We start from the raw sequence: 25,611 nt of genomic DNA on the forward strand, positions 1-25,611 counted from the left end.
CAGGAGAAATCAGTGCAACATCGTGTGATAAAAAGCAGCAAATTATTCCAATAGGGACTAGGTTTTCTCCATTTCCAACAAATAGGGGTACATTTCTGAGCTAGGGTGTGAATTCCACATACAAAGTTTCCCCAGTCATGACAGATTTGGGAGGACAGGTTGGTGCATGGAACCAATAAGAACTGGACGATCTGCCCCCAACCACTCAGGCTCAGCACCCAACAGGACATGCCCTGGGACTCTGTGTTCCTGAACTACTGAGCCTTCCGGGAACGAGTACCAGCTTCCCAGGGTGGCCTGTCTCCCATCTGGCCTTAGCTATGTATGTACTTTTCCTTTAAGGGGACAAAGGGGTAAGTATGCCAAGACTACTAGTATATTGAATGGTTGAGAAATGTTTGCCATTGAAAGCTGTTTCACTTCCTGCCCGATGCCTCAAAGCATCTCTCTAATTAAGTTAGCCTGTGCTGTTGTTAATGCCACTGTGTGGCTGCCTCACTCTGCCCAATTTTCATTTTCAGAACTGGGTTATGATAATGCAACACTTGGTTTCTATTGCTTGCAATTATATTTTAAGGCAGTCTAACTAGGGGGAAGAGTCGGCGACAGAGCGAGTAGTTCGGAATGAGGGGGCCAGCCCCTGGGGACAGAGCCAGCAGACAGCAACAATCTTTCTCCATGCTCAGCAGAGGCCTGGCTTTCATGGGCTGACCTTGGTCTGTGGGAAACTGAGCCATTAGACTTTCCGTGGACCCACCCCAAGGACAAGGTGGCCTCATTTGACATGTGACTGTGTTCACTAAACCCTAGGGTCAGCATATGACTTTCCTGTGACAGACAAAACAAAACAAAACAAACGCAACAACAAAAACCACCACCCAGGACAGATAGCTTTGCATTCTCCAAACACTGTCAAAATCCTGTCCCTGGGAGCTGCTGGGGACTGAAAGATCCTGTTACTACTAAAATATGAGTCCTCCTCATCGCTCACAAGGATCTAGCTTAAAATACAGACAGCTGCTGTGTCTTCCATGCTCGGTGTGTGCCAGGTACATGATATACAATGTACACCTGCTCATTTAATCTTCCCATGACATCCTGAGAGATTGTGGACACCAAGGGGCTAGGGGACTTGACCTGGGTCAGCTGCTAACACAGCTATACCTGAGTGGTATGTGACTATAAGCCTGAGTCCCAGCATGCCACTCCAGGGCTTTCTGGTCTGCTGCTGCCATTTTGTTTAAGAAAACCCCTTGCCAGCAGTGTGGATGCATTCGTTCATTCCGTGAATAGCTCGTGAAGGGTCTCTCACGTTGTAGGCCTTGGAGACAAGAGGTGAAGTATGTAGTCTCCTCCAGAGCAGATTAGGCACCTCCAGGACAGCGTGATCTGATTTTATTTGCATGGGAAGGATTCCAGGTTCTTATCCCCTCTCCTTGAACTCCCAGGAAAGAGTCAAAATCCTACCTGCCTGTTACAAATCACCGCCTCATCCCAAACTATTTGCAAATTGTGGCGTGCAGCATTTACCTACATGATGACCTCTGCTCTGCTCCCTTGCTCCTTGCTGGAAGAATCCCTTTTGGACCAGAGCAGTCATGGACTAAGCCCCAAGTGCCAGGAGTAAAAAAAAAACAAATCACCCAACTTTAACCAAAAAAACAAAGACCCAGGGTGAGTGAATAGAAAACTTTGTTTTCTGAACCGAAAAAGATCAAGTGGGTCTCAGAACGTCTCCCCATTCTCCCCCATGCCCTTAATCTTGCTTTTGACAGCAAGGACTGTAGTAGTCATGGGCAGTCCATGAGACTACCCAGGCCAGCAGTGAAGTGGAGCCCCAGACAGAAAGGCTTCTGGTAGACGACATTATGTCCTCCTTTTCTCACTCCCCCAGTGGCCACGCCCCACGCCACCTGTTTTCCTACAGCATCCTCCTTCCTCCGTGGCTCCCTGAGGTCAGCCGCCACATCACAGGCCTGAGCGCACGTGGGCACTCTGCATGACTGAAGGTCTCACAGAACGGAATCCATTCCAAGTGCTCAGAGTGACAATTTCACAGGGGAAGGAGAGCCCGCAGACTGCAGGTTTGATGTGGCTTTGACAAAAGGCAGCTCCCAACCCGTTGAGCAAATCAGGCTCGATTTGTGGCCTGCTTTCCTTGACGGCATCTCCTAAAAGCACAGCTTAACGACTCCATGAACAGTTGTGCTTTTATTGGATAAGCGTAGTAAAAGTGCACAAAATAACTCTCTGCTGAAATGGAGAATTCTTTGGCAGCACCTGAACCAAGCTCATTTGTGCATTTTAAAACAATTTGCACTTGGCCTTGCGCTGTGCTGGTCTCGCCCACATTGCCCCGATGGTGCCAGTGCAAGATTACTCTGCAATGGCACACACACTCCTTGCCAGGGCAGCCCCATCACCCATATGCCCTCCTCCCTGGCCAAGTCACCTAATGGCAACGGTGGTGGTCTCTAGAAAGGGGCACTGAAAGCTTCCAAGTACTTGGGGCGCAAGAGCAAGAACCAGGGGGAAGGGAAGATGTGGACCACACCAACCTCCACTAGCTGTCACCTGATTGTCATGTTTTGATGGTGACGATGACGCTTGATGAAGCTGGAGAGATACTGCTGGTGGTGATGAGGATGGTTGTCACGACCATGCTGATAGTGTCGTTCCCTTCAAGGTCATCTGTCTCTTACTGGGGGCAGGGAGATTATCTTTTGCAATTGTTTACTGCCTTTCCTGCTGATAAAGTGCACCTCGGGTGAGGTCTATGGAATCTACTGAAAGTAGATTCAGGCCCTAGAAGATGGCTCAGTGGGTAAAGGGCTTGCTGTACCAATATGAGAACCTGCGTTTGGATCCCCAGAACCCACATGAAGCCAGGCATGATAACAGTCATCTACAACCCTAGCACTTCTACGGTGAGATGGGGGATGGAATCAGGGAGATGGTGGAAGCTGGTGAGCGTGGTGTACACAGCAACAAACAATAACAGACCTGTCTCACGTGAAGTAGAAGGCCAGGACCAATCTTCACTGGAGGTTGTCCTCTGACCTCCACACGTGCACTGTGGTAGACACTCACACATCACACGCCACAGACAGAAAAGAAAGAGAATCCAGAAAACACCGAAACTGTCCACCAGGCTCTTCTGCATTTGCTGTGAAGAGAGAAGAGCAGAAGCAGCCCTGTCCACACAGAACCAAGAGACTCCTATAAACCTCTCCTGGTACAGGGCCAGCAGGTTGTAAAATAGAACTCATAAATTCATCCAAAGCTTTCAGAAGAGCATGCTAAAACCCATCATGGATCCTTTATCAGAAGAGAGACCACACACACACACACACACACACACACACACACACACACACACACACACACACACGAGGAATGCATGCCCACACCAACTCCAGGCTGGTGGCTGTGTGGGTATAGTACTAAGCTCTTACCCCTCCTCTCATTTAGGATTCTATGAGTGGAATTATCCACAAATTTATAGAAGAGGCAAGGCCGTAGTAGGTAAAGAGACTGTGTAATGGCACTGGGATGCCAGCTTAGACTTGGCTAAATCCACAATGTAGTCTTCTCTGTCCAGGGAAGGAGGCAGAGGTTAAAATGTGGCCACATCTTCCTTCTGGCCCCAGATGTCAGGGAGTGGTGGCTTTGGGGCCCACCTCTGCCCTTTGTCAAAGTCAGCATCACCAGGGTGAGGGGCCCAGCTCCAGAGGTTTCTGTGAAGGCGATCTGGAATGACACGTGTCATTCTCAGTGGCTGAGTCATTTCTGTTAGTTGAATCATTTTGAAATATTTTCTAGGTCAGACATGATCATTATAGAAAATTCGAGGAAAGCAGAGCACTCTGGGAAAGGAAAAGGAGATCAGTTTCAATCATCTCTTAGCTAGGAAGAACAGTTTTTCATGTCTTGGTGTATTCTTAGACACACACAAACACATGCACACATATGCACACATACATACACAAACACATCCATACACACACATACACAAACACATGCATATAAACATATACAAGCATATGCACACACATACACAAACAAATGCTCACATACACACACCCAAACACATGCATGTATTAATGAAGGAGATTCATCCTAAGAAATGCACTTTACACAATTTTGTCTTTGTGTAAACTCCCCAGAGTATACTTACACCAACACTGCAGGCCTCAGCTGCATGGCACAGCCCATTTCTCCTAGACTGTACACCCATGCAGCGTGGTGCCACACGGGATGCTCTAGGCAGCTGTAGTACAATGTTAAGTATTCATGTATGCAGCCAAGTTTGTGATGACACATGCATTGCTAAGCATCGGGCTGAACTACAGAGAATATGACCATGCTACTGGCTGATAGGAATTTTCTAGCTCCACATTTACCCTATGGCCCAGTGGTCACTAGCAAAAACTTTATGTGAGTCTCTCCCCCCCCCTCTCTCCCTCTCCATCTTCCCCATCTCTTCTTTTCATAAATGCATATATATGCCATGTCTACACACATATTTGTTTTTACATGTTACATTAGATTTAATAGTTTAATCTAAAATTATAACATTAACATTGGCCCTTATTTTTTCCTGCTCTTTAAACTGATTTAACTTTTTTGTTTTTGTGCACATGCATACACATGCATGCAGGTGTGCATAGAGGTCAGAGGTCAATGTTAGGTGTCTTTCTCAATCATTTTCTACATTATTTTTCGAGACAGGGTCTATCACTGAATTTATGCTCACTGATTGGCTAGATTGGCTGCCCATCAAGCTCTAGCTATCTGTCTGCTCTGCCCCCAACCCTCATCCCCAGCTCTAGAGTTATAGACATGCACCACCATGCTCAGCTTATGCATTTGTGCTGGGGAATTCAAATGCATGTCTTCAAGCTCACATACCAAGTCTATATTTACCAGGTGAGTGATCTCCCAAGTCACTAACTGAGTTTTAATGACTTTAAAAGATTTTACATATGTAAATAGCAGAATTTATTGGTGATGCCTCTATTTTAGATATATAACATGTTCATGCCCCATACATTTAAGAATGAAAATCAGTGCTTGCAGACCTGCCCTGTTCTTGACACAAATATCTGGGAGTTAAAGTTCTGGGATAGGAACATTTTTTAAGTCCATGATCAACATTGTCAACTTGCTCTTTGGGAAGACATTACTAAGTCACACTGTCTTTGTCCCTTGTTGGCTTGGATGGAAAGTACTGTAGAGTTCACATAGGCAACAGGGGATTTTGACTAGATCTGAGATCCAGATGGCCACTCCCTCCCAAAGGGAGTCAATATTTGGAATGAAGATGCGGGGGTGGGGGGCTATTTAGTACATGGGGCCAGGAGGACAGAGGGGTGACCAGTGGTGTCTTTGATGGTTAACTGGAGAAAAACAGGCGCAGGCTTGCTCAATAGAGTCAGAGGCTCTGGGCAGCAGACCTGCTTCATCACTGGAGTACCCTGACAAGGCCATCATCCTACCACTGTGAGAAGCCAAGCCACTCTGTCCCATTACAATAGGAAGTATGGGAAGCCCACAGGTGATGTCTGTCACATAAGTGATGGTGGACAAGGGCAGCTTGTTCCTTTGTAGATAGCAGCCTTTAGCAAGGAGGCAGATGATGGCTTGATTCAGGGGGTACTCCAGGCTGGAGGCAAGTGGGAGCCCCAGGGTGGGGGCTATACTATCCCTTAGGTGGCGGCTCAGACCCGAGAGTTTTGAACTATGGACAACAGGATCTGTTTTCCTAGGTTTCCCCAAAGGTTTTAAGCATCTCATTATGTTTCTATAGGTGGATCTGACATCCATCCAACCTTACATGCAACTGGCAGCCATGTGGACAGTGCTTCCTTTCCGTTGTTACTCATGGGCCTCGGTAGGGGACAGAAGATGGGACTGCAAAGGCATCAGCTGTCATAGCTCACTCACTCCTCATCCACAGACTCTCTGGAGTCTGCAGGCATCTGAGGGCTGAGCATGCCATCACTTAAAGCTACAAGAGCCTGTGAGCCACAGAGTACACCAAACACCAAGGGCACGGGGATATTAGCTCCCAGAGGCTGAGAAAGGGGCCTCGGTTTACACTTCCTAAACATGTCATTTAAGAAAGATTTGGCCTCCTTGCCTGAAGTTAGCTAATGAAAATGTGTATTGAGTTTTTAAGTGAATTGGAAATATATAAATCTACTTTTCCCCCTAAAAGAGATTACATCTCATCAACACTTAGATTCATGATGGTCAGAAATGAGAACATGAGACATTTCCATAAAGCGCAAGACTGAAAGAGTGGGTTAGAGGTCGCAGAGATGGCTCAGTAGATAAAGCACTTTCCACACAAGCACCAAGATCTGAGTTCGAGTCCCCAGGACCCCACAAAAGATGGCTACCACGGCACAACTGTAATTCCAGCAGTCCCAGGGAGAGACAGGAGGCAGAGTCAGGAGAGTCCCCGGAAGCTCATAGGTCAGCTAGCACGTGCAACAAGAAAAACAATGAAGAGACCCTGTCTCAAATAAGATGGAAGGGGAGGGACTGAATCCTAAGGCTGCCCTCTGACCTCAGCATGGGTCACAAGACATGATGGGGCATTGCTCTTTAAAGGGAGTGAAGAAGAAGTTCAAATAACCCTGGTGAATTCATCATTGCCTGGCTGAGTCTTCCTCTTTAAACTCCTATACAGTCACCTCCCAGCAAGCATCGATAACGCACCAAACACTTGGCACGCTGTCTTAGAGTGTGCAACTTCTGTGATGTGGGTAACATTGTTTTTCCCATGCAGATGGCTTTTTTTTATTGTGGTAAAAACGTTTGATATGAGATTGTCTGTGCTAACAAACATGTAAGAAATTACTGTTGACCATAGGTTCAATGTCTGTAGTTTATCCACCCTGCTTCCGGGGAAACTTTTGCTCCCTTCTCTCAACACTGCCTGGTAAACAGCTACCAGTCCACTCTTGGAGTCCATAATGTGGCTATTTTTCCAGATGCTGCAAGTTCATGAAATCATGCAGTGTTTGTTTTCTGTGACTGGCTTATTTTACTTAGTATAATGTCCTCAAGACATACCAGTGCTATTAAATCTGTTGTAGAATTTCCTCCTTCTTGAGGGCTGAGTAACAGATTCACTGTTTGCAGATGCCCTGTCTCCTTTGTGCATCTGTCTGTCAATTGATATTTATTTGAGCCCTTTCTGAATCTTTCCTATTGTGGTCATTATGATTACACCCATTTAACAGATAAGTTGACTGAGAGTCAAGAGAAGTCAAGAAACCCTCAAATTCAAGCAACCTCCTCAGACCAGGTCTTAACTAGCTCTCAACCTCACCTCCACCTTATGTCCCTCAGCATTTGCAGCTGTGTGTGGGCCACGCCAGAATTCCTTTTCCCTCTGTGTCACATGCAGCCTGCAGATCTTGTCACACGCAGCCTGCAGGCAGTAAATGCAGAGGGAGGCAAGCCAGGCTAAGCCATCCTACTCCAAAGGCCTGCTTCTACTATTCCACACTGTCCTCCTCCAATTAAAACTCACAAAGTGTGGCTATCTAAAATTCTGGTTCCTGTAGGATGGGCTGTCGCCTGGCGTCTTTTGTACCTATGGGTCAGTATCCTCAGGCCCTCTGCCTTTCTGGGACTGAAGGTGCTCTGGAGGTTGCTGGGTCCCAGGGATGCCCTGGCAGAGAGAGCAGAGCAGTGAGAGAGAAAACACAGCCAATTAGAAAGGTTTTTGACTGACAGGAGTCCCAGGAGGGAAATCTGGGCCATCCCTGTGGAGCAGAGATGGAGATAACCTGGGAAAGATTCACTCAGAAGGAGGTGTAATTGCAGAGTTCAGAACAGACAGGAGAAAAGAAGAAGACACCGGTGGCTGGGCTGGGCGTCTTTGCATCTCTGTGGGCTGGGTGGGCTGAGGTAGTGTGAGTCACCTTGATGCCCCACAGCAGTTCCTCCTGCCAGGGATGCTGAGATGGGAGCACTTGAGATGGGGAGCACTTGAAATGGGAGCACTTGCACCAATCCAGATGTAGCAACCAGCTGCCAACCTCATGGGAACCCAGTTCAATGATACTCGGGGAGTCCAATTTTCACCTCAGCTCTAAAACTCAAAACAAGGACTTGGGTGAGGAACCCTTTGGGACTTCACCTTTTATCTACTTGGGAAATACACCCAGTAAGGTTGGAGGGGTCTGAATAAAAACTAGGTAGTAACGAGGTGGCCTTTGCTGTCTCCTTCCTTAGGAAGATTAGCAGGAAGTCCCCTTTACCCAGACCACTTCCCAGCATCAGAAAGCAGAACATCCTGTCCCCACCGCTCTGCAAGGTCAAATCAATCAGTGGCATCTCTGTCCCCTTTATTCATCAGAGGCCAGCATGACTCCCCTCATCAGCATTCTGCCGGCTGGGCGTCGAGGCTACAGGAATTGAGAAGTAGGTCACCCCACAGGCTGGGAAGGCTGCTGTGTGGTTTCAGCTAACTAGGTTGCTGGAAAGCCCCCCTGCCCACAGTTATCCCCTGAGTCACCACATCACGGTGAGGCAGCAGACTGCTTCTGTCTGCAGCTCGCTTTGGTAAAGAAAGCTGTGCTGTGTGGAGTTCAGAGAAGGGCTGGACGTTGCCTCTGAAACCAAGTCCAGCAGCATTTCCCCCATTCACTGCCGACCTTCAAGCACCTTCCAGAAGTCAGGCCTGGTGGGTGAGCAGCTGGGAGCACAGCTGAGGACGACTCAGCCCCTGTCCTAGATTCCTAGTGCTCTCACCAAGACAAGCACGTGAGCCCTGGGAGCTGGAAGCAGAGGTAGCTCAAAGGCCTGGGAGGCTACAGGTGGCACAGGTGGAGATGTACAGAGAGGTGAGGCTGGGCCAGATGACATCAGGGCAAGAGTCACCCGTGTCCCGCCACCCAACTGTTTAGCTCCCCACATGGAGTCAGAGCAAGGGAAAAGGACAACACAATATTGATCTTCTTCAGGTCCATGTGTTTTGCTACTAAGGTGGCATTTTACTCCGAAGATGCTAGAGACGGTCTGGGTTTTTCGGATGGAAACCTATGATCAGGTATCTATTTCAGAAAGATGCCTCTGGGGCTGGGGAATCAATCAGGAAAGTACTTGCAAGACCTGAATTCAATCTTCAGAACCCAAATCAAACAAAAACATACTTTAACTGTTCACATTCATAATCCCCAGCCTGGTAGACAGAGACTGGCAGATCCCTGGGGCTTACTGGTCAACCAGGCTAGCCTACTTGAAGAGTTCCATGGCAGTGAGAGAACCCTCTTTCAAGAAGAGCAGAGGACAGCACCTGAGGAGTGGTGTTCAAGTTGTTTCATTGTTGGGAACAAACATCTATAAACACACACACACACACACACACACACACACACACACACACACACTCACCCAGTAGGTGACAGTAGGGAGAAGCAGAACTTGTGATGAGTTGAGAGTGACTCCCTCTGTCCTTATGTAATACCTGCTGTGTGTCCCTGGGCACGTTACCTGCATCATCTTGCCTAATCTCCACAGTTCCCTGATATGGGTCCTGGGCTTCTCCACATTTTGAAAAAAGCAAAAAACAAAAAACCGAGACCCAAAAGGCATCAGAGCACTGAGCTTGGAAATGTTGTTTGAGGGTACCCCCAGAATCTCTTGTTCACCCCAGCATGGAACACCCAGCTTCGAGTGTGAACACCCAGCTTCGAGTGTGAACACCCAGCTTCGAGTGTGAACACCCAGCTTCGAGTGTGAACACCCAGCTTCAAGATTTGGGTGGGTGGCATGGCTAGGCACAGACAAGGGGTTGTCAGAAAGAAAACAGACAATACCCAGAGAACATCCAGATCATCGATACTCTGTACATTTTTCTGTGATATGTTCTAGAATGTTCCATATTTCTGTATTGTCTAAGACAATGCCTAAATGTACTTACTATTGCTGTGGGTACTTGAAATACGACTACTGGGAATTTAACTTTTATTGCATGCTCACTAACTCAAACTCGAGCCAGTTCATGCAGGGCTAGATGTGGCAGGGAATGCTGATAATCCCAACAGGAGGCTCCCTGGCCAACCAGTCTAGGGCCAAATTGACATACTCCAAGCCGTGTGGGAGATCCTGCCTTGAGAAAAACAAAAGCAGCAAAGTGGATGGCACTTGAGAGGACATTTGAGGTTGATCTTTGACCTTTACACAAAACCCACACTCGCATGCATGGGCACATGTGTGCATTTATGTGTCCACACAGTCACACCACACACACACACACACACACACACACACACACAGACTCCTAAATGGTTTTCACAAGTTCCTATGGAATCCTAAAAGAGTGAGTGGTCCCATTGTTGTTCCTAATGGGGAGTAACTCAAGCTGTGGACTAGAAGCATCCAGAGGCTTCCATTTGCTAGTTCCCTTCAACTGTGTCACCTGCCAGGGGTGAGCACATCTGTAATCACCTTCAAGGCTCGTGGCATGCCACATGTCATCTGCCAAGCCCAGCCCCTTCTAGTCCATTCTGCTTCTCAGCTGTGAATTGAGTCTTTTCATAAAAACCAAAGGAAGTCAAAAGAAAGTTTCCAAAAACAGAGAGAGAGAGAGAGAGAGAGAGAGAGAGAGAGAGAGAGAGAGAGAGACTGGGGCTCACAGATAAATGGTATCATTGCCCCGAACTCATTGTTTCAAACACACAATTTTATTTGGAGAGGGGAGAAAAAAGTGTAATTATGTCAGAGTGGATTGCTAAATTCTTTGACTTCAAACCCAATACTTTCTGCAAGATTTCACCTGTGAAATCTGCAGCCCTTAATTACTGCCTTGCATGTTAAAAAAGAGATGCCTTCTTTCTGAATGGCTAATAACTTTATTAGCAGAGGTAATTATAGATCTGAAGGCGGTGGCCAAAAACACAGAAGCATGCGGATGGCAACATTCTGGGTTTTGAACCTTGGACACGGTGCACAAGGGGGCACTTCATCCTCCACACTCTGAATTTGTTGGGTTTTCTTATCTCCCCTGACACCACTTCTTTTTACCCGGTAGGGAGAGAAAACATTTAGAAATCGGTCCATTCCTGGATGAATTTCTTCCCTTCCCAGAAAGTGGGGGAAGAAAAAAAAAACAATCGTCTCCTGTAATTGGACAGTTTGATTGGAGGCAGGTGGTGCTGAGCTACGGCGAGCAGAACCACAAAGCCAGTTTTGGCTTCTAGCGCTCATCCCAGCTCTGAGTTTCAGCAGCACAACATGGAAACTGGCTCCCCAAACGCCAACAATAAATTTAGTCCCTGTTTCTCTAACAAGCACTTTATCAGTGAGGACGATTTTCGGCAAACTGGACAGCGCACAGACACAGAGCTGGCCGGGGATGCCCTACCCCCACCCCTAGCCTTAATTTCTCAGGGCTTATTCTTCCTGCCACAAAACTGGATGCAGTCGCTCACTATCATCTGAAAACGTGGTGATATTCTTCTTTTTCCGGGTAAACTGGCCTCTGTGCTGCTCATGTTGCATTATCCTGAGCTAATATTTGCTTGCAATATTTTTGAGTAACAAGCCAAGCCTGCGTGGCATTGCAGATTACAAACGTCAGTCCTGAGAAGGAGCCAGAATGAGCAGCCAAGGGAGTAAGTAGAAGCTGCAGCCTACTTTTCTACTGCCTTCAGGCAAAGTCCTTGAGATCTTGACTTCTTTTCTCAAGGGCCAGCTCGTTCATCTTAGCCATGCCCTACAGATCAGCCAACAACAGTATTCACCTTTTGTGCAAATAAAATGGTGGAGGGCCTGAGCCCCAGAGGTTAATTGCTTTGACCAACATCACACAGTAAGCCAGCAGAGAAGACACAGAGGCAGGCACTAACTCCCCAGACCCTGACTCAAACTGTGTGTCTGTTAGCTTCCTCTCTCTAGAGCAAATGTATCATTTGAAAATGCCATTTATAAAGATCTTAGAAGTAAAGGAGAATGGGCCTGTAGTTCAGTTTGTAGGATGCTTGCCCAACGTACATGAGGCCTGGGCCTTGAGACCCAGCACCGCAGAAAACAGGCACACGGCCACAGCTAGCCCCAGCACTCAGGTGGAGGCAGGGGAGTCACAGTCTGAGGTAATCCTCAGCCTCAGCTGCATAGTGAGTTGGAGGACTGTGTGGGAAGACAGAATGAAGAGCTCAATTGAACTGTTGACCTTCGTACACTGTGTCAACTCAGTCACTTCATGTATCTCTCCAAAGACACGTACAACTTTCCAGACCCCCTTCCAGGAAGGAACTGAAGCCCAGATAAGGATGGGTCAATGGCAGAGGGACCACACCCTGGTGGGACTGCTTAACTCTCCCCTTACCGTCTATTTGAGCTTTGTCCTCATCTAAGGACCTCCAAGATGAACTTGGGGAAGCATCAGTCACTGGTCTCTTTGTCCCTCTTCCCAAATGGCCAAACAAATAAATCTCCTTTTTCTACTACTGCTGCTGCTACTACTACTAATAATAATAATAGTAATAATAATAATGATAAATATCAGTTACTTCCGGGTTTGGCATGTTTTCTTATTCGTTTCTGTCCATGCTTGGACTCTTCTGGATTAGTTTTGAGCTTTCAGTTCATTTGCAGAACTTGACAATAACCTTCTCTGACCTCAAATGGATTCAGGTAGAGACAATCCCCTCAGCTGCATCTTCTAACAGTTGGATATCTGTATCAAATTATTCTGTGAAAACAAGTTGGAGAGTTTGCTCAGAGCCTCTGGATTGCTACACTCTTGGTTTGCCCTTCGGGAGCCTGAGGCTCACAAACTTGACCTTGCTCATGGGAGTCTCAGAGCCTAAGGTTCTGGAGAAGACACTGGGTTCCCTGAGTGGCCAGGGCACTTCTCCAAATCTTACTGGCAGACAATCTTCCCTGAAAGCTAGCTAGCTGTTGCAAGGCGCCAAGGGTGAGGTTCCCTCAGCCCCTTAGACGAAGAACTCTTCTGTCCTATGAACAGCTTCATGTGGCTTGCTACCCGTGACTGATGGTGACAGGCAAGCAAGGAGAGAAGAGGGGACTAGCCGCACTAGGGACATTGTCTCAGAAGGACTGCTCACTGATTAAACCTGTCTGGAGGCAGACTGCATTTGTACAAGGAGTGCTGGCTGGGAGATAACTCAGAAATCCTGGCAATACTACAGAAACAATATTTTTGCAGAGGTGACACCACCTCAAACAATGTCCCCAGTGTGCAGGCTACAAGCGGCCCTCTATTCACAGCCAGGAAGGGTGACTGTCCTTTCCACCTGTTCTAAGCAAAGAGGCTCAGGGGAGGGGGCCGGGAAATGGGGTAGGGAGTGGGCACGTTAGGGACACAGCAATGGGAAAGCCATTTCAGGGCTCTCCTTGTATAAGAAAGCCACCCCTGTCAACCTGCACCAAAGCTGGCTTCCCAAGGTAGAGACAGACCGAAGCGATGGCATCTCAAAGGGCAGACAGATAATCTGCTGTGTGTGTTTCTCCAAGTCTGTGTGGGAGCGGCGTAGTACACAGCACGCTGCAGTTCCTCGTCCTGTGTCCCACAGCCCTAGCACCTCACAGACAGGTGTGAGGGCACTGCACTGTGTGACACAGCCTCCTCCCTCTTTGGCCTGGGCGCTTTCTCTGGAGAATTGCCACCTGTCCCTGACCATTACAGCAACCTCCTTCTTCCTAGAATTATCTATCATTCCTTCCCAAAGCTGTATCATTTCCCAGAAGAAGAAGAAAAAAAAGATCCCCAGGACCTGCCAACCCAATCCACAGTGTTGTCTAAGCTGGGTGGCCCAGCTGGGGTGACACAGAAGTGTCCCACAGTCTCCTGATGTGCAAACCCCAGGTGGGTAGAGAACCGGAAAGTGGCCCAGGCTGTATCATGGGGGCCTCTGCTGACGCTGAAGGCCAGGAGACATGGTCGGGGGACAGTGGCACCTGTTCATCTATCCACTGCATTTGTTTGCTGAGCCAGCATAAGCGAAGGCCATGAACCGGGGTGACTTGCACAACAGACATAAACTCTCTGATGGTTCCGGAGGCCAGAGCCCATAATCAAGGTGTGCTGTGAGTTCCCTCTAGGGACACCTTGGGACCCTCATTCACCTTATCATAAGGTTAGCCTGACTTCTTCTTCTTCGACACGGAACCACGAGCCACATTTTGACAAATTGTATGATGTCCCTTCTCTTTCCACATAGATAACATGTATTCTGGAATATTTGTTATTATTTCAGAAGACTCCAGGTCTTCCTTTACCAGCAGTGTGACAAGTTGGTTAAAATCCTGACACAGTTCTCCTGCCCCTAACCATCATTCACAGCCAGGGCCTGTCACATGGTTAGCACCCAGTGTCCTGTAGCTACTGATAGTCTCCATGCACACACATTTTTACAAAGCATCAGACGTAGGTCTTAAAGCTCAGGAGAAGCTAAAACCAGCTGTGTCCCCACGGCAGACAGTGGGGACTCCAACCATGCACTCCTTTTCATTATTCCTGGTGGCGGAATCCTCGCATCAGACCACACACTAACTTGGGAAAGCAATGTCCCTGTCACGTGTCAGGGAAAAAGGACGCATTTGAGCAACAAGGCAGAAATGCCTTCTAGAAATTACAACATGCTGACTTCCTCAGCACAGCCACAAGAAGCCTGGATGTCCTTGAGGTCTGGGAGCTGGGAGAGAGGTTACCCTGAGCCTTGGTGATCCTGACAGCTTCAGCCTCAAGGAGCACAGCCTGGTGCTGCAGGACCTGCCCTTGGGCGAGGCAGCATCCTGCTTCCCTGAGGCATCCTCTCCTCCCCTTGCCTGAGAGCCTACCTGCCTCCACACAGTAGCCTCAGGAGCCAGATCCTGCCTCCTCCACAGTCAGTCCTGTGTGAAGGCCCTGACTCAGAAGGGCAGCCATACTCTTGTCTCTCACCTCAGGTCCCCGTTAGGACATCGGAATGTCTCCTCTCACCCTTCAGCAACCTCCACCCATCACACAACTGCACTGCTGCGGTACCATCTTCATTTAGTGTGGCCTTAGGTGTGCATACCCTAAGACCTGAGAGCACACAGAATACAGATTCTCAGCGAGAAACAGAAGCTGGGGAAACTAACCAAACTGTCAAGGCAGGGAAGGGAAGGAGGGAAGGGAGTGGACAAGAACAAAAGCTTCCTGGGGGTATAGCAGCCCTAACCACTGGGCTCTCGATGCCTCACCACCCACACCTAGCCCAGCCCTTAGGATTCTTTGTTTTCCTCTGTGGTGACCGGTCAGGATGGTTTGGACTTCAGTATGTCTAACCAGAGACTTGCTTGAGGGGTCAAGCTGGCCTCAGCTGCTCAAGTGCCGGCAGGACAGGCATGCACACCCATGCGCAGTTCCTGAGTTCTCTTTGGCTCTCTCGTTTGGCAGCGTGTGGGAAGCCTTGCAGGCAGGCTGGAGCACAGACTTGGAATGGAGTCCTTGGAACCACAGCTCTAGAGAGGCAGAGGCTCTAGGGTGGAGGAGATGGGTAGACCAGCCTGTGCAAGCGAGACTGGGGCTACATGTCTGAGTCCCAGGTCTACCGATGTCTGTGGGTGCTGTGTACTTGTGCTCCTGAGAGTTACACATCCATCCCAGGTATCACACACCTGTGTTCTAGGTATGTACACCTGTGTCCCTGGGAGACACGTTCCCAAATCTCACACACCTGTCCCGGATACTGCACACCTGTGTCCCTGAGTGCTGCACACCTGCATTCCTGAGTCCCACCCATCTGTACCACATATCACACATATGTGTCCCTGGGTTCCTGTAGTACTGGGGGCTTGGTGTTTGCCTGACAGCCATTCCCTTGATAAGTGAATACATATACATTCTCCTTGAAACCCATTACAAACCCCACTCATTCGATTCTTACCGTAATTCTGTGCGACATAGCCATCATACCCATTTTCATCTGAGGAAAGAGGGACCGTGGAAGTTATGTCACTTACCGATCACCTGGAAGGAGGAGGCAAAGCCAGTACCAGGCCAGGCCTTAGTTCCAGACCACATGTTCTGATGTGGGATAATGCTCTTGTTCACTGTAAAGATTTGTCACTCGTATTGGCAGGGCAACCAGATGAGGAGGATTCTGGGAAGAGGAAAGACAGAGACACAGTCATCAGCCAGACACAGAGAAAGCAAGACGAAAATGCCTTACTGAGAAAAGGTACCAAGCCACATGGCTAAACACAGATGAAAATTATGGGTTAATTTAAGATGTAAGAAGCCTGAGCCATCAGACAAACAATTTATAATTAATATAATCCTCTGTGTGTTTATTTGGGACTGAACGGCTGCAGGACAGGGTGGGACAGAAACTTCCATCTATAATGCCCTGCCTGCCTGAGCGCCACTTACTCTCCTAGTGGAAGAAGTCGCCACATGTCTGGAAGAAATGTTTGTAGCCATCCTTCACGGAAGCATTTGAAGTGACTATATCCCACCCTTTGACCCACTAAGTACCTTCTGGGAAGCCACCCAAGGGAAACATCCCAGAATATGAGAAAAACCATTATGTGCAAAGATGTCCATTGCTTTATTATTTATTGAGCACACGCTACATCCCCAAATCCTGGGAGACATATAAATCTCCACACACAGGCAGACAGTGCGGCACATAAGAATATTAAGCTATGTGTTCACTCAAGGGACGCTAGACAAAGAGGGTGAGAACATGGAGCTGGGTGTCAGAGCTCTACACGAGGACAGGGGACACAACGCCTGGGTGTTCTGTCTCCTTCTTACCAGTCCCCCTAGAGTGCAGCTGCATGGGAACCATACAGGGTTATCAGGAAGAAAGCAGAAAATGAGAACAACCGAGGTTTTGTCTGCTGAACCCACAATCAATGGCTAATTACAACACTCGAGAAGGCTGATGGGTAGGGGAAACAGAACAAGAAGGAACGCATTAGTGAGTACCAGAAGCCAGTTTCTGGAGAACTTAGAGGTAACTGTTTTTCTCCTGGTGCCTTGCCTTTTGCATTTTGAGTTTTTCAGTGGTGAGCATCGCAGGGTTGGGTTGGTTTAGTTTGTTAGTAAAACATAGACTTCAGTTTTTGGAGACGGTTTTCCTCTATGGCTTCCCTTCAGTTCCATGCATGCAGGGTTCTGGGGGATATTTGATGACAGACTGTGGGAGTCTCTTGAAGTCTCTATCATACAGCCCAGGGCCTGAAGGCCATAGAACCAAGTAAGTGTCCCTATAACAGAGACAGTGTGGCCATATAAAAGGACCCCTCTTAGTTCCAGGACAGATGTGATTGTGGACCCCAGCTCTACTCCTTTCTGGCTGTGTGACCCTGGGGCACACTAGTCCCTAAGTCCCATACACATGTCATAGACAGTATGGGAAGGTGACAAAACTTCACAACTGCTGTAAGTAACATAGGTTCAATAACTAGTGGCACGCAATGACCTTCAGCAATTGGGTATCCTGTAAGAGAACTCTGCATGCTTGACGGGTGATAGTATGCGGCTTAAGAGCTTATCGAGAGACATCATATGGACGGCAGCATCTCTCCAGAGACAGACCCAGAAGAGTGCTTCACTGACAAGACCTGGGGATGGGAGAGCCTGGCTGATGTTCTCAGCTCTGGGAACAAGCGCCACGCCAGACAAGGCTGATATTCCCGGGGGAGGGGGGGGGGGGGACGGGACACAGCCATGCTCCAGCCTTGCTTCCAGGTTGCTTACTTCACAGGGTGGCCAAAAAGAAAGCCAAGAGTAAACGATGCATGTGACAAGGACATTAACAGACGGCTGAGGTAAGTGCGTAACACACACACACACACACACACACACACACACACACAGTGACTGTTGCTGCCATGAATAGTGCCTCCGGGCAATGACAGAAAAGGCCCAAACTCACTGCTGCCGTAGCAAGGGAGGAGTCCATCAGAATCTGAAGAGAGTCTGGCCCTTGTATACCTCCCAAGTGAGACTGATCTCCTGGACAAATATCTAAAGGTGGGGGGTCTAGCCTGAGCTCCACCTGGGGGGAGAGGCCTTGTTCTTGTCTGGCCCCATGTCCCCGTCCTAGATCACCCTCATGACCCTGCCATCAAGTGTGGGGATGGGGACGACGCCCACTCCCACTCCATCTCGCCAGCTTCCCTCCTTGCCTTGTCACGAAGCTTCATGACCTTTTGTCCCGCCGTATTTACCTGCTCATCAGACAGAACCTGCCAGAATAAGGAGGCCCCGGGACAGAAAAGCCACCACCACCCTCAGAAGGCGTTTGAGAGGAGAGTGCAGCTGTGAGGACGAGAAGGACCAGGGTGTGTCTCCCCAGTGGACAAAAGTCAATTCCAAGATCCAGGATGGCCCCGCAGCCGACTGTGAGTTATGGGGAGTTCGCATGACCTCATCAGCCACCAGCAGGGGCTGTGCTCACCGGCGTTTCACATGGTGGAAGCCCCGTGATAGAATGATCACATTTCTGGTAGTCTGCTGGGACTGCCCTAAGGAAGACCTACACCAGAGGGTTTTGCAACTACAACTCCAAGTCCAAAAGCAAGCTTCCTCCTGGAGCCTCTCTGCCTGGCTGTCTCCCTTCTCTCATGGACTTACACTACCTTTCTGTGTGCCTCTATCCTAATCTCCTCATAGTAGGACGACAGTCAGACCCAATGAGGGACACCCCAGAGACTCATTTGGACAGCATTTCTTTAAGGCTTGTACATCTAAACACAGTCACGTTCTGGGGTTAAAACTCCAGGCTATGGTTTGAAGTAGAGGGCACAACTCAGGTCCCTTAGATGAACAAGGGAGATCAAAGGTCAGGGACCTTTCCTGGGATTTAGATAACTTGGTGTCAGAGGCAATGGTAGAGCACTGAGCTGCTGACCCACAGCCTCTGCCTGTCCTGTGATCCTGGAAACCACACACAGCTCTAGGCAACATGTGAGTGCAATCCACCCTGGGGAAAGTGAAGCTGGCTGCCGTGCAGGAGAGCACTGTGTTTAAAGATGAGAAGTTCATGGGCGTGACACGTGGCCATCTCTGTGGCTGCTGGCAGCTCATCCTACGCTCCAGAAGCCTGGATCTTCACATCTGTGAGGTAGAAGGGTTAATCTGAAACTCACGAAGGGTGTCTGTGTTGGGATGTACCATGGGGTGAGGTTGGGGTGGGGGGCCCCATCACGTAAAAGCAGGGACAAGGACACCAGATGAAAAGCACTTCCTACACACCCTGGAAGCTTATTATATCATGGTACGGCAACTTCCCCTCAGGTCCCCTTATCACTCTCCTGGAGATCAGAGAGGTGGCAGCCCACTCTTCTCTGAGGCAGTTTGGGGACGCTGAGATATGAGTAGGACCTCTGAGCATTAACCAATGACCGAGCATTGTAACTGTTCCAAGAGTGAACTCTTGCGTTGACAACAAAAGATCGTACAGCAACTTTAACCCAATGAGACTGCTCAGTTCAGTATGGGACGGGGCATCAAGCTGGCAGGAGTGAGTGTCCACCAGGTGCTTTTGTGAAGCTGGGGGAGAAGGTCTGTCCAAGCTGAGCCTGCAGTGCATGTCTCGGTGTCCCGTCTGTCCTTTTAGGCGGGATGCCCAGGCCAGGCCTGCTCAGCTTCAGCAAGATTCTCCTTCAGTGTGCACTTAGACTGTGTATCTTGGCCATAGCATCCTGAACACACCTCATATCCTCTGAGAGTGCATCATGATGATGAGCAAGTGTGTCTGCTGAGTCCCTTGTCTCAGCCAGTGCCTTGTCTCATTCAATACTCAGACAGGCAGAAGCGAAGCCAGCTGGTTTGATGTCCTTGCCCTGGGCCTTCTGAGTCTAAATCTGGGTGGCTTTCGACAGTGAACAGAACCTCTGACATTTCCCTTGTTTGACATACATGCACAGTGGCCTGAGCTCATGAGAGCTGCAATGGCATTCTAGAACAGGACAGTGAACTCGCCATTGGCATTGACCTTCGGGTGACCTGGTAACTGCTTGACTGACTAGTCTGCCCAGTTTACTTAGTTACAGACATTCTACGATGGTGCTCATTCCCTGATCCTACACTAAATAAAGGGATGGGGAGAAGGGTTGGATGAAGTTGCTGTGTTTTTAAATACATATAGAGATATGAAAGATATATCACAGTGTGATTTATGTGATAAATGGGGAGATAAAATAACATAAAATATTTGTACCTTGCTTGATATCCTATTTCTAAAAAAATATTGCAGGTCAGGTGTAGGGGTACACACTTTCAATCCCAGCACTGGGTAGGCAGAGTCAGGTGGATTTATGTGAGTTTGAGGCCAGACTGGTCAACATAGTGAGTTCCAGGACAGCCAAGGCTATGTAGAGAGACCCTGTCTCAAAACTCAAAGATTATTACATTGACTTATGTCTGTTGGAGAGAAAACTTCTTCAGATGGCACAATGAATAAAATGGGGCCAGGGGACAACTCTGTTCTCCTTACTGTATAGACAGAGTGACTGAACTCAGACTTACAGGTCTTCTTGGGGGGAACCCATTACTTCTTTTATCTGTGAGCAGCCAACATAAAATCTAACTGCCCCCCAAGTTTCCATCACCTTTCCCACTGAGGGTGAGGAAGTACCAGGCGTAAGATCTGTGCTCCGGGTGGCATGGGAGCTGGCTGCAGGCCTTCCTGGCTGGCATTCTGCAGTGTCATCCAGGCTAAGTGAGCCATAGTTCTCTCCTGGCCCTGAAACGTGCAAAGCACACAATGCTTATGTGGCCTTTTCCTCCTTTTGAAGTCCTTGATCACATGGATTCGAGCTCAGACAGGAGCCCTCCCTCACTTCACGCACATCCTCTCTGAATGTTAGGATCCTGGCGCCTCTTACACCCTGCCAGCCATGCCCCAACCTCCCAAAATTTAGCAGCTTGGCTCCATCGGGGTGTGCTCCAAAGTTCAGCGTTTGCATCTCAAAGACTAAATTCAGTAATAACACTACCACAATCTCATCAAAAAGCATTATAGTGATTATTGAGTTACATCAGGAGTTTGTTTAAGATAACATCTTATTTGTACAATGCAGCTCAAATAGCTGGTTAGTGCAACTGTGCAATTGTTAGGCTCCTTCCATGCATTAGCATAGCTGTCCTGGAAGTGCCTTGATGCTTTTAAATATACGCACAGCTAAAACCGAAAGCATAAATATATGTCTCTTAAGGTGGCGGCGAAGGGAGAATGAGAGGGTTTAGGTTTGCATGTAAGCAGGAATTTACTTGTCTCTGGTGTAGTAAGGTGGGATGTGGGAATCCCTTGGAGTCTGCTTTTTTAAGGATGCTAGAGTTACTACCTGAGCAGCTGCACTCCGTGACAAACTTTCTGTTTCTCTGGTCACTGTGGACCCTCGCCATGCTACACATCTGACCTGCCTATCTCAGATGTCCTATTCCTCCCTGTATGTGACAGGGTCCAGTGGTGAAAGGAATTCTCTGGGGTCACATGGCTTGTAACAGAATTCACATCTGCAAAACTCCAGGGTCAGACGTAATCATCAAATGTGGAGGAGGAGATTCCAGGGGAAACCAAACAAGCTTCAAACCAGGAGGGCAATCAGGGTCAGCGCTCCAAAAGATTTGCTCTCTACAAGACAGGCTGGTAGAGTCTCCTGCCAAGGGACATGCAGGACACTGTCCCTTCCTGGCCTTTGAATTCTCACGACTCTGCCTCCCTCTCCCAGTGATTGACAGAGCACTCAGCACGAGTGGGGTATGGTGTAACCTCCTAATATCTCTAGTCCTCAACCCACCATCACCCACCAGGCTCATGCCCTGTAAACCCAAGCTACCCTTCAGTGCTAAAGGCTACCCTTGCCTCTCTCTGCCCTGGAAGCTGGCCTTCTGTGTTGGATTTTTCATCCTCGCCAAACAATGAATGTGACTCTCTTCCCAGGAAAATGCTCAACCCAAGAGACCTAAGCTACTCTGGAGGAACATTCCCATATGCTCATGAAGCCAGCACCCCATCCAGATCTCAGATGGGAGCATCCAGACCTTCCAGACCTCACAGATGGTCGCACCAGTGTGAACTATCCCAGTGTCAAGGCTCAGCTGAACCTCCTCCCTATAACAGTGGCTACCTTCTCCTCTGCTGACTGGTGATCTGTTCAACATGGACCCCGACCACCAGGCAAGAATACCATAGCTCTAGAAATTAAGTCAGGTGCCGGTAGCACATAGTCTGTTTCATCCACACTATGGATTCATGAGAGTATTGAAAGTATGCTGCATAGGACCAGTACATCAACTGGGGTTCTTTTAAAAAGATGCTCTTTCAATGCACTGAGAATTCCACAGCCAAGTCACCATGACCTCTTCAGGGATGCCACCAAGGAGGTCTCCAATTGGCCCCTAGGATGGCAGCTCTCTCCCCCCTGAACACTGAGGACATAACCCTGTGGGCACATACAGGATGAGATGGACACCAAGTCAGTCAATAATGTGGCAACTTTAACCTAAGCCAGGTAATGTAGGCCACACTGTTTCCCAATGCCTGGGGAACGCGAAGATTGGGCCACCCAAGCTGGGGAAGGTGTCCTTTGTGAGTTCCTTTCTTTCTTTTAGAAGCTGGACTGTGCCCTCCCCAAAGCTAGCAACCTACTTCCACTAGCTTCCAGTATGACCTTATTTGGGAAGAGGAATGACTTAAACAAGACATAACTGGTGTTCTTTTAAAGCAGGGAAATGTGAGGCTGGGCGGATGACTCTGACGGCAAAGCACTTGCAGGCATGAGGACATGAGCTCACCCCAGCACAGAATCCACTTCCTAAAAGCCAGGTGTGTTGGTGCATGCTTGTAATCTCCTCATTGGAGAAGCAGAGACAATCAGATCCCTGGGGCTCACTAGGCAGCCCAGTTAGCCTGTGTGGGGAGATTCAGACAGTTGAGAGACCCTATCTCAAGAATATAAGGTGATAGCTCCTGAGGAACATCGAAGGCATCTGACCTCTGTGAGCATACACATATCTGTTCATACACATGAACACATACACACGCACACGAACACCAAAAGAAAAGAGAGAGACATTTAGACTCAGAAATGGACACATAAGATGACATAAACAGACTGCAGGAGAAGCCATGTAAAGAGTGGGTTGAAAGGGCATATTTGCCAACAAGAACATGCAAAGCTGCCAGAACGGGACACGGGAGCACGTCCCTCCTGGAAGAACGACCTACCCACACCTGGACTGCAGACTTCTGGGGTCCAGCAGAGGCTCTTGCTTTACAGCAGTCAGGACACAAACAAGCCCCAGGCACTCTCACTTCCTCCGAGCGTCCCTTCCTGGCATCATCTCCCCAGTGCATTTCACAAAACCCTGTACCCACTTCTGGGGGCACCCAAACTTCAGCCATACGAGAAAATCCAGAAATTGGCTCTCCGTGAGCTGGGAGCCATGTTCAGGACTGGAACTTATCTGTATAGCTGCCCTTGTAGCTCCAGATGAGCAGGCAGGCTCACTGAGTGTCGAGCCTCATCCCAAACCAGGGACATGGCAGGGTGACAAATGGTGGAAAATGAGAGAGTGAGTCTTGGAGGACAGCCACAGTCTTCAAGGACAGGAAAGTAACATTTAGCTGGGGACCCTCCTACATCACTCCCTGTGGACGGGAAGACAGAACACACGACCTTCAAGAAACAGCCCCATATCGTGAGCCCCATTCCCTATGGAGGATTCAAATTCCTCCCTGAGGAAATGAATTCCTAGAAACCCACTCGCTTTAGCTGGTCTCACACCAAAAGGAAAGAGGTGACAATGATTGTGCTAGAAACGGGAAGGTTCCCGACAAAGCTGGATCTACTTCCTGCTCTGCCAGAATCCCTGACATCAGGCCAATTTCCCCTTTAGCCAAATGGTGAAAAATCAGAAAACCCCAAACACCCCACCAATTCATTCAGGGAACAACCACGACCCTGATAACACCCACAGACTGAGAATCCTTCCACAAAGCAGCATCTGTTTTCCGGGATGCATGCCCCCTGCAGGGATGTGATTTGTACATCAGCCAGGGGAAAACTGAATTGCCACAGCCTAGGAAAGTGGCATCCAGCAAAAGAAGACCAACCACCCAACCTCTTCTGCTCTTTCCACAAGCCTCCAAGGCTGAACTCAAAGGCAGGGTGTGGTGGGGTATTTAACTATGGAAGGATGTGTTACATGTGTTTATGCTGTGGATATTACTTTAACTGTGTAAAGGTGTGTTACTTTTGTTTCTGCCACCTTTGTTCACTACGTAAAGATGTGTTACATTTGTCTGTGCTGCATTTGTTTAATTATGTAAAGATGTGTTGCTGTTTCACCTTGCCTGCCTAAGGCACCTGATTGGTCTAATAAAAAGCTGAACGGCCAATAGCTAGGCAGAAGAGGGGTGGGTGGGGCTGGTGGACAGAGAGAATAAATAGGAGGAGAAATCTAGAGAGAAGGGAAAAGAAGACAAAAGAAGAGAATGAGGGAGAAAGAGAGGGACATGCCCAGGGCCAGAACCAGGTAGCTTCCAGTCAGCCATGGAGCCAGCAGGAAAGTTAGACAGAAAGAAAAGAAAGACAGATAGACAGACAGACAGACAGACAGAAAGAAAGGCAGGAAGGAAGAAAAGAAAGCTAAAAAGCCCCAAGGCAAAACATAGATGAAGAGAAACAGGTTAAGTTCTAAGAGCTAGCAAGAAACAAGAGCTAAGATAAGGCCAAGTATTCATAACTAATATTAAGTCTCAGTGTCATGATTTGGGAGCTGGTTGGTTGGTGTCATTAAAGAGAAAGCCTGGTATAGCAGGACAGGGCTATAATCTTCCCGCTGTGCCCACCATCTGCCTAACTAGCCTTCTCTTTTGTACTGAGGAAAAAACCCAGGTCCTGAGACTTCACCAAACACAGGACTCTGGCTCCTCTGGCTCCTAGTTTCTGGGCTGCTGGGGACCACAGTAGGTGCAGGAGGCAATGTGGCTTCTGAGGTTTGCCACCAAGGCAGCAGCTGCTGTGGAGCGCACAGGCCTCAATGCCTCTCAATACTGTCAGAAATGATCACCAAGGACAGCGGGGGAAGCCCAGCTTTGTCCCCAAGCAGGTGCAGCCAGAGAGTCCTCCGGAGAGGAAATGGTAGCGGCAAGCTGGGTCTGCCAGTGGCCTTGACCCACAGAAGGACTGTTTTTTAGATGTCTGTCTTACCCCAGTCACTGGGAGGCAATCACAAATGCTGGAGGTGAAGTCGCCTCTGTCCACCTGAGCAGGCTAGGCCAAAAAGGACCGAGGGGGGAGGATCTAGATAAGTCAGAGTGACAGGTGACCTTTAGCTGTGTGTACTCAACCCAAACGCAGCCTGGAACCTTCCTATCTCCTCATCAGCCACCGAGCGAAGCTGCCTAGCCCAGCGCTGCAAACGGGGGTGTCATATGACATACCGATCGCTTGTAGCTCACAGGCCGATGAGTGTGTGGTGAGGACATGCTCCCTGCCTCACAGACACATGTCTTCTCATAAAGTCTCACTGCCTGTGTGTAGAGCAGCAGAGACGCGGTGGGAAGAGAGGCTGCAGTCCCTCACTCTCTCCTCATCGGCATGATTTCTACCCCACTCCAGCAACCCCTTTACAGC

At 48.7% G+C, this 25,611-nt stretch overlaps 1 long non-coding RNA gene across 1 annotated transcript; it reads right to left on the minus strand.

The window, feature by feature from the left end:
* Nucleotides 1-395: 395 nt before the first annotated feature.
* On the minus strand, nt 396-16,109 carry LOC110343090. Its single transcript, XR_002385291.2, has 2 exons — nt 15,976-16,109; nt 396-3,866 (listed from the first exon to the last, which is right to left on the minus strand). It is a non-coding gene; the product is annotated as an uncharacterized LOC110343090 (long non-coding RNA).
* Between the last annotated feature and the right edge of the window lie 9,502 nt (nt 16,110-25,611).

This window comes from Mesocricetus auratus, unplaced genomic scaffold (assembly GCF_017639785.1).
Source record: "Mesocricetus auratus isolate SY011 unplaced genomic scaffold, BCM_Maur_2.0 Super-Scaffold_100024, whole genome shotgun sequence".
In the NCBI taxonomy this organism is placed as follows: Eukaryota; Metazoa; Chordata; class Mammalia; order Rodentia; family Cricetidae; genus Mesocricetus; species Mesocricetus auratus.